The sequence below is a fragment of the Podarcis gaigeae genome, assembly GCF_964106915.1.
Source record: "Podarcis gaigeae genome assembly, chromosome: 6".
In the NCBI taxonomy this organism is placed as follows: Eukaryota; Metazoa; Chordata; class Lepidosauria; order Squamata; family Lacertidae; genus Podarcis; species Podarcis gaigeae.
This window is the reverse complement of record NC_139682.1, coordinates 53,727,630-53,741,621: the sequence shown is the minus strand read 5'-3', so window position 1 is coordinate 53,741,621 and position 13,992 is coordinate 53,727,630.

Sequence of the window (13,992 nt, the reverse complement as noted above, 5' to 3'; positions counted from 1 at the left end):
TGGTGGGAGGGTGTTCCACAGGGCGGGCACCACTACCGAGAAGGCCCTCTTCCTGGTTCCCTGTAACTTGGCTTCTCGCAGTGAGAGAGCAGCCAGAAGGCCCTCGGCGCTGGACCTCAGTGTTTGGGTAGAACGATGGGGATGGAGACATTCCTTCAGATATACTGGACCAAGGCCATTTAGGGCTTTAAAGGTCAGCACCAACACTTTGAATTGTGCTTGGAAATGTACTGTAAAACCTCCTAAGTGCATCTCTGGAAACCTTCCTTGCCATGTAAAGGGGGGAAATCAGCCTTCAGCTGGGATTTGCATTGAGGTTCATATCCTGAATTCTCTCCACTGTACCAAAGAGTAGTATGGAGGAAAAGCGGACTGGAAAGACAGATGGATAGAAACTTGGCTTGCCTAACTGGCTCTTACATCTTAATGCTCTCCAGAAGCCAAGGAGAACCTGTTCTCTCCACATCTCAAATACATGCCGCGCGCACTCTTTCCTTCTCCCTCCTCCTTGTCTTCTCTCCTTTTCTTTTACACAATTACACATGTGTACACATAAGATGCATTTAAGATGTAGGAACAAGAAGTCAGAAAGGGAAAACATGTATGGAGGTTTAAGTCTTAAAAATAAATATTTCCACCATGAAGTATTTTCCTTAGAGGAACAGGGCATTTTTACAGAAGACATAATTTCTATTTATTTTCTCTGAAAATAAGAAAATGGAAGAAAAAAAAGTTCTGCTATTTGGAATGTCTTAATCTGCCATTATATTTTCCAGCTGGTCATCTTTTTATAGAAGTGCCTGTCAACCCAGGAAGAGGAGGGGTTACATTTTGCATATTTACTTCATCCTGTTTAATATCCTACCGTGTTTTTCGCACCATAGGACGCAGTTTTTCTGTCTTAAAACTAAGGGGGAAAGTCTGTGCGTCCTATGGAGCGAATGCAGGGGGGGGGAGGCAAGCAGAAAAAGCCCCCAAGAGCCACACACAAGCTTCGTGCGGCTCTTGTGGGCTTTTCCCCAGGAGGGAGAAGGGACTGACGCGGCCGGTCAGTCCCTTCTCCGTCCTCTAGAAAAGCCTTGCGCAATCTCTCCAGTCGTGGGAAGCTGCGCAAGGCTAAAGAGGAAGCCCAGGCAGTGAGCGCGATCCATCCCGCTTGCTGCCCGGGCTTCCTCTTTTTATTTTTTCGTCCTTTATCCACCCCCTTATTTTCCACTGGATCAGTGTTATATTATAAAAAAGGAAACTTTGCAGCTTTTATTTTAGTATACAATAAAAACAGATTAAACAAAACACAAGAGAAGGAACTAGCATAGAAGAAGAAGAGAAAAGAGAAAGAGGGGGGATACAAAGCCATTTACCAGAGGTAGATCTTAACCCTTGCCTCACCTGGGAGCTTCTCTGGGCAGGAATTCCCTCGGCTTAAGTGGGGTGAGGGAAGAGAGGCAGGTAGGGGGGTACCTACTTAGACAGTGAAGCCACATGTCTCTCCAATGAAAATTGGGAGTGGGCATTGTGTGAAGTGGCTGTGGATCTCCTGCCGCAGACGTGTAGGACTGTATAGAGTTGGGAGGGCCACCCGAGGGTCATCTAGCCCAGCCCCCTCACAATGTAGGAATCACAGCTAAAGAACGCCAAGAACTTTAGACACTTGTATTATAAGAATCACACACACTTAACTGTTTGATTTATAGCTTTCTAACTTTGAGGCCCAGTTTAATATACTTTTTTGTATAACTGCTATGATTTCATTCATGTTTTTAACTAACTGATTTTAGTATGTATTTATTTTTAAAGTGTTGATCTTGTTTGCTGCCCTGAGCTCCTTTGGGATGAAGGATGGAATATAAATTTTAACAACAACTACAACTGCACCACCATCAAATATCAAATAAGCAAAGCAACTTATTTTTAAAAAGGCATATTTTAACCACCCTTAGCATACTGTTTTTGCAAGAATCTGTATGTAAGCAAACTCTAGCTTGGAATCTTCCCCTCTCATTTAGCCCAAGTCACAATCCAGTTAAGTTTATGTACTTAGTGACTTCCTTTCCACCTGACTGTTAATGAAGACTGACTAACTTTCAACATGTGATGTACTGAGAGGAATCCTGCATGAGCTAGAGATAGCCACGTGGAGACAAAGTGGTCATTTGATAACTCCATCATATGCCTGACTGTTCAGTGCATGATGAGGTAGGTTGTTTTGTCCCCTCTCCCCTCCCCTCATTGCCCACTGAACAGCAATTGGGCAAAGTGGCTCTGCAATCCGATTACTGCTCTGTTGCATAGCTAGTTGTAATGCCCATTGGACTAAGAATATAAATGGTAAACCATAGTAGAAAGAGGCAATGTCACTTATGTGTACAGCACCTTGTGTACAGAGCAGTGGTGACGTTAACTGATCCTAATTGGCAGGTTGCCAAATTATGAAACCAAGTCAAAAGTTTGGTTATGATTGATTTTAAATTAATTTTTGCATGTTTATGCATCTGCATCAGTAGTTGGAAAAATTCAATGCTGTTTGCATTTAAAGTGAATCTACAGAACTCACTCTTTCTGAAGCAATGTGCTGACTAAAGTGCTCCCATCCTTCAAAAGTCGCACTTCTCTGAATTTTACAATGCAGTTCTGCAGCCAAATAATAAGTACAAAAATGCATATACTAGTGTAAAGTGTATACTAGAAATGCATGTACAAAATGTAATGTGCAAATATGCATTCTATGAGGGTAAATTGCTTTGCAAATATGTGTCTATTAAGCAGAATTTTATAAAAAAATATGTATTTGGATAAATTCACATTAAGTGCTGATTAATTTTCATGAGAAAGACTCTCCTCCCTGAAAGAGAGGGGAGTGGTTGTGGGCGGGAGCCCGAGCACCGCCCAGCAGGGGGCGTTGCCCCCTGCCTCCAGCTCACCTGGCTGGCGCTCACGCCCCCCCCCCGGTGGCCACCCAACCAGGTGCCGCGGTGGGGGCGTGTTCAGCAGCCTTTTGCTGCAGCGCCAGCCTTTCCCTGGCCTCATTCCTCGTCGTCGTCCCGTCACGAGTCACCCACCCTCCACTCCCTTTTAGTTAGGGCTTAGGTCATTGGCCTTGCTATGGACCTTAGGTTGGTCGCCCTGGTTGCCCGGGGGGGCTGGTAGGAGTTTTTCCATTTGGCAATAGGCTTTTTGGTTTTTTCGCCTACCTCGTAGCAATCGTCACAACTTTTGTGGTATTGGTGGGTAGGTTAGGCATTGGAATAATGTGTGGTGGTGTGTCGAAGTGCTAGGTGTGGCCATCGCCAATGCCTTCAATTTTTAGGGGTATTCCGTTAAAGGAATCTGGCGGTCGTGTATTCTGTCCGATGCCTGCTTGGCGGGAGGCCATGGCACGACCCTCGGTGACAGCAGGGGTGAGCCTATAGTTGGATTAGCATCAACAGGTGATGAACCCCTGGTGAATAAACCCACTTGTTTCGATCCAATGCCTAAGCCAATACCTTTTCATTGCTGTAATCAATAAAGTTGTGGCCTTTTCTAGCCCATTAACCTTATATCACGTGTCCTTGTGTCTTCATTTCACTTTGCGGGGGTCGGGCCCTCGAACCACAACTTCTTATTTAAAAAAAAAGACCAAGCTGACCTGGAAATGTGAAGAATTGAACTTGAGGTTGGAAAAATTGGGAACTAGTTTTGAGTTTGAGATGCATCCCTATTGCCAAATAGATGCAAAGGAGAAGTACAAAAATGAGATTACTGAATATTGCAGGTCGGATATGGATGCATGGATGAGCCCTTTGAATTAATTCTCATGCACACTGAGCCAGCCATTGCTATAACAATATAACGGACTGAACAAAATGCCCTTGCATTAACCCATTGCTGCTGTGTGTTCTTTATATTTATAAGAAAGGTCAACTGTTACGTAGTCTTTGCCATCTGTCCCTTCTTTATTGTAGAGCAAACTTGTGCTGAAAACTAAGTCCTTCATGTTCACTGACTGCAGGTTTATTGATAAAGAGCTGGACTCTCATTATCTTAGCAAATCTAGAAAAAGAAGCATTAAAATCTACCCTAGATACACATCAAAGCAAAACTTTCCTGGTGTATCATTCCTTGTTCCAATGAAAAAGGACGATATCTCGTTGATAATAAGGAGGAGCAAGGGGAAAGTGCTGTGATATATATTATAAAAGTATAACAGTACTAGGGCAAATAGGTAAAGGTAAAGGTAAAGGTACCCCTGCCCGTACGGGCCAGTCTTGACAGACTCTGGGGTTGTGCGCCCATCTCACTCAAGAGGCCAGGGGCCAGCGCTGTCCGGAGACACTTCCGGGTCACGTGGCCAGCGTGACCGCTGCTCTGGCGAGCCAGAGCCGCACACGGAAACGCCGTTTACCTTCCCGCTGGTAAGCGGTCCCTATTTATCTACTTGCACCTGGAGGTGCTTTCGAACTGCTAGGTTGGCAGGCGCTGGGACCGAGCAGCGGGAGCGCACCCCGCCACAGGGATTCGAACTGCCGACCTTTCGATCGGCAAGTCCTAGGCGCTGAGGCTTTAACCCACAGCGCCACCTGCGTCCCGACACTAGGGCAAATACCTAAGCTTTTCTCCAGTAGATGCCAATAAGAATTGCTCTCCTGTAACTTTTAAAAGGCTTTGACAACCCTTAATTCAAAACACTGAGCGGTACTGTTGGATCACATGGTGTAAAGATCAGACACGCTGAAGGTGAGATAATTTAAAGACACACAAATGATCCCTCTTTCATACACAGAGGAGTTCTCAGAGGCCCGCTTGCTGTGTCTAGAAGACTAATCAACAGGCAAGACCCACTGTGCAATAAAGCTTCCTATCAGGATTCCACATCTGGCTTGCACATCTTAATTTAATGACGATATGGCAACACAGCCTTTCCATTGCACAGCACAAATTAACACATTGACTTCTAAGGGCATAAATCTAACGGGTAGCATGTTTTCCCTACAGAGTTGTACTAAGAAAGTTTTCTGGCCAGGAGGAAGAAACATGAAGCAAGAAGAACATAAGGAACTTATTGAGACTAAGCCTTAGAGAAACCACTGCAGTCTGTTCTCAATTCCCCGTTTCACATTCCTGATATGACCCATGGACTATAGGTACTTTATTGTATACACACTGGACTAGAATTGTGAATACTGCAAACCAACTTAGCTTCTTTTAAATTGACGAGAGCCACACTGCTCTTACACCTGCTGAGAACCAGTGCAATAATTTATACACCCATCAGCATGATAGTTTTGATCCAGACTCTTGGGAGATAGCTTTGAATATAGTCATACAACATTGTCAACTAGCCCACAAACAGCCAGATTAAACATCATGATAAATATATGGGGCAGCAAGTAGGCTGCAATGCCGCTATGGGTCTATGGCTGTGTTTCCATCTTCATAAAGTTTCACTTTGCTGTTTGGTTCTTTTAAAAAATACAGAACTTTGTGGCTGTGGCCATTCATACTCAATGTCCCTTGCCCCAAGCTATTAAGTGAAATTGTGCATTATAGATGGCTTTGTATCAAATTGTGCATGTTGGAGTTAATGATGGTCACATAAAATGCTGTGCAATTACAAAAGTCACCACAACCAACCAAGCAAACATTTTAAGAGGGAGGATATAGTGGCACAAAAACAATGGGCATTACGACAAACAGGATGGAAAGATGAAGCTGGAGTGGGGAGCAGCATGGATGGCAAGTAGAGGAAAAGAAATAATTACTTCACTCTCAAGACTACAATTGATATTTTAATGAGATTTGCACTATAGTGAGCTTGTTTAAAGGGTAACTATGGTTTGCAAATGAATAAGAAGAAGGGGGGAGTTGGGCAAGTATTAACATTACAGTGGTACCTCAGGTTACATACACTTCAGGTTACATACTCTGCTAACCCAGAAATAGTGCTTCAGGTTAAGAACTTTGCTTCAGGATGAGAACAGAAATCGTGCTCCGGCGGCACGGCGGCAGCAGGAGGCCCCATTAGGTAAAGTGGTCTTCAGGTTAAGAACTGTTTCAGGTTAAGAACGGACCTCTGGAACGAATTAAGTACTTAACCTGAGGTACTACTGTATCATTATTCTAATTACTAAATTTAATTCTTTTATTAATCAATTCCTATGAAGCATACCCAAAAAATGCATAAATAATCACTATTAAAACAATTATTATGTACATCTATCTGTCCATATACACAGCTAGGTATACAAAAAATAATTGCATATCTAAAATCATTTCAATCAGTTCAAATACTGAATGGGATCAAAATCTCCACTTAGAAGGCTTGTTGAAGGAGGAAAGCCTTCAACAGCCACCAAAAAGGCAATAAAGATGAAGCTCGTCTGGTAAGAAAGTATGAACAACACTTGATAGTGCCAACAGTAAGAGCAGTAGCTCACATTGCAAGGTATTGGTGTTACTACTTCATGGCTGCCCTGAAATTTCAAGTGTATGCTACTAAGGAATCAACATCAGTAGAGAATCAACATCAGCAGATTGGATCACTGCTCTTTCATAAGCTCAGCACTCTTGGAAAGCAGTAACATTGATAACTATACATGTGTTGCATTTTTGAGGAGAGCAGTGCTGGATTTATGTACCGTATTTTTTGCTCTATAAGACTCACTTTTTCCCTCCTAAAAAGTAAGGGGAAATGTGTGTGCATATTATGGAGTGAATGCAGGCTGTGCAGCTATCCCAGAAATCGCTCTTGCTGTTCTGGCTTCTGAGATTCTGAATATTTTTTTCCCTTGTTTTTCTCCTCCAAAAACTAGGTGCGTCTTATGGTCTGGTGCGTCTTATAGAGCGAAAAATATGATATATGTTAAGTAGGTTGACGCCTAGGGCCTCTAAATCTAGGGGGCCTAAGCAGCCCGCCCGCTCCCCAGCGAGCAGTCTCCCCTCTCCCAAAATTGCAAACCCAAAGACTTCATGCGAGGGCAGGGCAACTCAGTTCCAGCAACTAAGAGACTCAGGGCGCAGCCTGAATTATTTTTTTTGTAGGGCCCCAGTTTACAGCCAAAGTCTTAGAGATATAAATAAAATCCATCTAGATTGCACTGGTGTGGGGGCCCCCTTAGGAGCAGCACGCGGGGGCCAATTGCTCCACTTGCCTTAAGGTCAGCCCTGATGAGACTGTGCAGGGGTTGGACTGACAAGCCTTCTAGGTCCCTGGTGTCACTATTCAGAGTACAGACTCAAGGACTTGTTATGGAAATAAAGAGGGGGAACTTATTGGAAATCAGTTTTGTCACATCTCTCCCCCCACAAACCCTGAGACAATGAGCCCAGCCACCTTTTATTCACAGCCGCATAAGCACTACACTGCAGCATGGCCATAAACCTGCACGTTCAACCACTGAAATATGCACCCATATGGGGTAAAATATCCCAACATGAAGTCATTTCTTCATTTACAATATGAAGAAATTTCTTCATTTACAATATCCCAACATGAAGTCATTTCTTCATTTACAGTGGTATCTCAGGTTACATACGCTTCAGGTTACATACGCTTCAGGTTACATACGCTTCAGGTTACAGACTCTGCTAACCCAGAAATAGTGCTTCAGGTTAAGAACTTTGCTTCAGGATGAGAACAGAAATCGTGCTCCGACGGCGTGGCAGCAGCAGGAGGCCCCATTAGCTAAAGTGGTGTTTCAGGTTAAGAACAGTTTCAGGTTAAGTACGGACCTCTGGAATAAATTAAGTACTTAACCTAAGGTACCACTGTATTGCATTTGTATGCCACTCTAGAACATAAACCTCTTGGGGCATCTTACAATAAGTAGATGACAATTTAAATACAAAATAAGACATAAAACCAAAAAAATCAATCTCTACCCTAACCCAACCCAGCCTTGACCCAACCCAAATGTCAAAGTGGAAAAAGGGAGCATCCATTCTTTCTTCCTCACTTGGCAATCTTGAACCACATACTTTGTCTGAGACAAGAGAAAATATATTAGGCATCCAAGGTGGATTGGGACCAATTATGGAAGCAATCCAGATCAGATGCCTAATATATTTTCTCTTGTCTCAGTTCTGCCATCTTGATTTGACGCTCAAGATAAATTCACAGGAAAACCATCTGTCTGGCTACATCAGTTAAGTCAATAAAGGGAAACATTTTTTAACGCAAGAACATGGCCAGTTATGTCCACAACCACCACAAACCCCCTCCCTCCTCCCCCATCCTCTTTGAAATGTTATGATGGGATAGAGCGGTAAGGATCTGTCAGCATTTCTGTTATAAACCTCAGCCTTCAGAGGTTTCTAAACCCCAGTCATGTATATAATAACACTGCATGAAAAAGTAGGTATGTGAATTGTCAGCAAAGGGTGACTGTGTTTGCTTTAAAACAGTTTAAAAGAAGTTTAAGTAGATTATTAGGGTTAGTGAGGTTGGGAATTACTTGGGGTGGTTTTTGTATACAGTTTCAGCTGCTTCCAGATAGAAAGGGGCTCCATATCTGAACCTCTCCAAACATAAAGAATAAAACAGATGGACACTTCTCATCACTTGAGTCATGTCCCATCATGCTGATGGTTGTGTTTTGCTGCTGTTTTTTATATTATTATTTTGAGTTTGGTTTTAATCTTTTTTAAAAGAAACTGATTCAAAACTGGCCTGACTTATGTAAGTACAGTGGTACCTCGGGTTACATACGCTTCAGGTTACAGACTCCACTAACCCAGAAATAGTGCTTCAGGTTAAGAACTTTGCTTCAGGATGAGAACAGAAATCGTGCTCCGGTGGTGCGGCAGCACCAGGAGGCCCCATTAGCTAAAGTGGTGCTTCAGGTTAAGAACAGTTTCAGGTTAAGTACGGACCTCCGGAATTAATTAAATACTTAACCTGAGGTACCACTGTACCTTATTGCCTAATACCTATTGTGTCCAAGGCAAGGTAGGAGCTCACAGGATCTATGGTACAGGATCGAGGACCAGCATGTTTCCACTTGGATTGTTTGGATTTTGTTGTTGCAAGCTACTCTGGAGTCAAAGACCCATAAGTCAAAGAACCATATAAATAAATAAATAAATAAATGATAGCATCTGCCTCAGAGTTTGAGTGCATGCTTTCCATTCAGCAATTCTCCAACTGAACTCCTGGCAGCTGAAGCTACAAAAGCTTAGATAACAGCACGCAGAAAGACAATTTGCCCAAGGGTTTTAACGGGTGATGTTAATTTAATCAATATATTCCTATGCTTCTTGGTATGCGTTGTACATAGAATCTTGGGGGCATCTAGCCCATAAAAATTACAGTTACTAGTATAATTATATGTGAAGGAAAGTATATTTTTATGGGGTGTGCATGGGCCAAAGATTCATTTTGTATCTGCAACTAAAATACCTATCTGTTTCTGTGTCACATTGTGCTCTCTCCAGATTGATTGGGTTCTTTGTATAGTGAAATATTGTGTTCCTCATTTGCTATAACAGGGAAGCTAAAAACAGTTATAATTGTTCCACTTTTGGCCAAAGTGGATAAAATGTGCAGTCACAGGAGCACCCCCTCCCCGGGGTGGATTAAGCCTGACAAACTGCAGTCAAGTAGGTCCAATGACTTTTTTGTAGGTGGGGAGGCTGCAGATATATATATGTGTGTGTATATATATATATATATATATATGCTTTCGTAGATTTTCACGGGTACAGGAATGCAGGTTTTGGTGTCCTCGGGTGTCTTCCCGTGTAAAAGTTGGGGTGTCTAGGCGACGTTTCGACGAGGTATCACTCGTCATCTTCAGGCTGGTGCTTTCGGCTTCTTGTTACTGGAACAGAGCGGGATCTCAATGTTTGAGTTCCTATAAATACTGTAGAGGGGGTGTGGTGTCTAGCCTCCAATGTTCTGGGCAGAGAGGAAGTTCCCAGGCTAGTGTGCCTTTTCTTCTTTTGTTCCTTAATTACTTGAGAGATACCTTGAGTGATTTCTTGAGTGATATCCTGAGTACCACTTAGGTGGGTCATTAGGTGTGGATTAGTTGCTAAAGTCTTTGTGTCTTGACCTCTTGAACTTTGTGAAGAGTTTTCCTGAGAAGATGGCTGTATTGCACTTAGTTGTGCTTTGGCTTGGCTTCGTGTATAGGGGCGAGCTGTGGTTTTGTGGCTTGTGTCACGTACTGCCCAGCCACGTACATTGGACAAACAAACAGACGAATAAATGCACGTATCGCAGAACACAAGAATGCCGTCAAAAAAGAAGAAAAAACTTCCTCTCTTTTCCAACACATGAAAGAAACAGGACACGAAATTAATTTTGCAGATTCCAAATTGCTCTTTAACACGGAACATCACCACAAGAGAATAATCATGGAAGCCATCGAGATAGAGAAACACCCTCACAACATGAACAAGCGTGACGACACATCCCGCTTGCCAGACATCTGGAAATTAGCCCTCCCCACAAAAACTGACACCAGATCCAGAGGCACACAGAACGCCAACACCAATCAACCACACCAGACCCAAACCCAGACCCTCTCCACAGATGAATTACTGACACCATCCAGTAGCCAGTCCATGGTGGCACCTCCGGATGCTGCACCCCCCTGCAATCCCTACACAGATCTGGCTGACACAAGCCACAAAACCACAGCTCGCCCCTATACACGAAGCCAAGCCAAAGCACAACTAAGTGCAATACAGCCATCTTCTCAGGAAAACTCTTCACAAAGTTCAAGAGGTCAAGACACAAAGACTTTAGCAACTAATCCACACCTAATGACCCACCTAAGTGGTACTCAGGATATCACTCAAGAAATCACTCAAGGTATCTCTCAAGTAATTAAGGAACAAAAGAAGAAAAGGCACACTAGCCTGGGAACTTCCTCTCTGCCCAGAACATTGGAGGCTAGACACCACACCCCCTCTACAGTATTTATAGGAACTCAAACATTGAGATCCCGCTCTGTTCCAGTAACAAGAAGCCGAAAGCACCAGCCTGAAGATGACGAGTGATACCTCGTCGAAACGTCGCCTAGACACCCCAACTTTTACACGGGAAGACACCCGAGGACACCAAAACCTGCATATATATATATATATATATATGAATGAAATCTGCAGCCTCGCTGCCTACAAAAAAGTCATTGGACCTACTTGATATATATATGGTGGGGGTGGGGGAAGATAATGAGAAACAGGCCTATTATTAATTGGAGAATATTTTTCCAGGTCACACATTAAACAGGCTATGGAGCCGTGTGCAGGATCACAACCTTAATATTCTAGTCAGTGCTGCCACAAGAGAAAAGGCTAGTGGCCTGATCTTTCAACTTCTGTGCTGATGCAACCCTCTTGCAAGTGTAACTGATTCAAAAAATATGTAAATTGCAAGCATGATATTTGTTACCATCTAATTGCAGTTGAAAACTGAAGAGCAATTATGTTTATGATCTCCATTCTCCGAGCTGAAACAGCATCTCCACTCTGCAGCATCACTTGCCCTAGGTAAATAGGCTGCTTGACAGCTTCTCATTATTACTGCATGTCACCTCTTGATCTCTTTTTGTGACCATTGCCACAGAGTATTTCCCAAAATAGATGACGGCAGAAGTAGATACTTCCTCTTCATTATCTGGAGAGCTTGAGCTTCTCACTAGGCACCTTTCACAAGCAGGAGATAAAAACTTCCATGCAGCCTTCAGTTTTGAAAAATGTTCCATTAAGGCCCAATCACAAAACACAATAAAGTTAGTTCATTACCCAGCTTAATGCAGCATTAAAATTGCATGGTTCTTGTGTGATTGCTAGATAAAAAGCACATCATCAAAAGGTAAACCGATCCTTGAATTTATAGCGTTGGTTTGCTTTAATGATAATAAAAAGGAGCAAGGAATGATATACTAGTAAAGTAAAGCATCACATCTTTAACGAGAATATTAATTTGCTTTTGCCCTGGATGCAAATATTTGAACTTGCTTTTAATCCATTTGAGATTATTTGTAGCCTACCTGTAGACAGCTGTCTAGTTATTTTTTCAAAATCCATTAAAATTCTATTAGATTTCAATTAAGTAAAAACAGATAATATAATATTACTATTATGGAATTCACTCCCACAAGCAGTAAATGTTTGACACCAACTTTGCTTTAAAAGTATTAGGTAAATTACTGGAGAACAAGGATATTGGTGGCTACTAGACACAATCACTCTGTTCTGCCTACACTGCTGGTAGCAGTATGTCTCTGTATGTCAGTTGTTAGGGAATCACAAGTGGGGAGAGTGCTGTTGCACCCAGGTCCCACTTTGGGGCTTTCCATAGGCATTTGGTTGGTCACTGTGAGAACAGGATGCTGGACTAGATGAGTTATTGGCCTGATCCAGCGGGGTTCTGCTTATGATAATAATAATCATCATTGCTAAGAACCTGAAGGTCCTGCAGTGGTCCATCAAAGCCAGTCTCTCACGTCACTTTCCAAGACTGGACCAAATTAGACTACGACTTCTTCAAAATAAATGGTTGGTCCTCCGTTGATGGAAGGTGTCTGTCAATGAAATGGGGAAGGTGGACATTTTTGGGGCATTCCTCCTGGTCCCTGCATCCCATTATAATCTTGGGGGGATCTGGACCAGATTTTAGGGAGCAGGGGGTTGCACAGGAGAGTTCTCAAAACCTTTCCCCTTCCCTGGTCTGCTGACGGATGACTTCAGTGGAAGGGAGGTGCTGAATCCCACCTAGTGTTTCCAATACCTTCCTAATGTATAACCCAATTTCCATTCTATAGTGAACCCCCAGACCCACCACTGTTGACTTTAACTCTTCAGAATTAAACCTGTGCAGTGCACTGCAATCTCGTGTATGTTTACTTAGAATTAGGTCCTACTCTGTTCAGTGGGGTTTAATTCCAGGAAAGTTCAAACCATATGAAAAATTGCCTCCCTCCTCCTCACTTTGTATTTTTCATGATATGTACTGATGACTGCAAAGGCAAGTAACCTTTAGTAACCTCTCCAATGCAATATGGGTTTATAAGTCCCAATTCTCACACACCTCAATGGGCACCAGTGCTATGCTGAAAATATGTGATAATGGATTTACTGACCTTTAGCCTAAGAAACTGCTTTTTTTAGGATTAGCACCTAGCTGGCAATTGACCAGCCTGTCATTTTTCAGGTCCAGGAAAAGTATTTATTTTGAATGGCTTGCTCCTTGTGACAAGTATTTTTTAAAAACAAAATGTGGTAACTCTAGCTTTCTCTGGTGCATAACTGAAGGCCTCAGTTTCACAAGCATAGCTGTGGTATTTTATTTTATTTTTTATGTAGGTTACCACAGCAGAAGAAATACATTTACGGCTGTGTTCCACAAACATGACATCATTGGCTGAACAGGCTTTTGACTCCCACATGATCCATACCGCAGAGTTACCACTGGAGACCTCCTAGGTAGCAATCTTGACAAATTATTAAACAAAATCAACATCTTCAGCATGATGTGAGTTTCATCTGACTCTTTGACATAGACATCGTCTTATGTCAATGAGCCATATGAAAATATTTTTGCTCATTCTAAAAATAGCCTTCAAAAAGGAACACTTTTGTAATAAGAATGCAAGAACTCTTAAAACATAGAAAGTAGAATCCTATGGTGTTATGGTCTGGCTTGGATGTTTTTAATTACTTTCACATCCTCACGCCAATTACTGCAGAGCAGTTCCACTGCAGTTAATGGAACCACTCCAACATAGGTGAATTGAGGACAGCTGCCCAATCTACCTCTGTGGTAGACATCTGTTGGGAAAGACTAAGACTGCCTATGCACCATACCAGCACATCTTCCCCCAAAAAGAATTTTGGGAATTATAGTTTTCCCCACAGAGCTACAATTCATACTACCCTTAACAAATTACATCTCCAATTATTCTTTGGAGGTGTGCATGCTTTGAATGTGCTTTAAAAGTATGGTGTGCACACAGCCTCAGTTTCCTGCTGGTGCAATCTCATTAGATCAGTGCAGCTAATCCA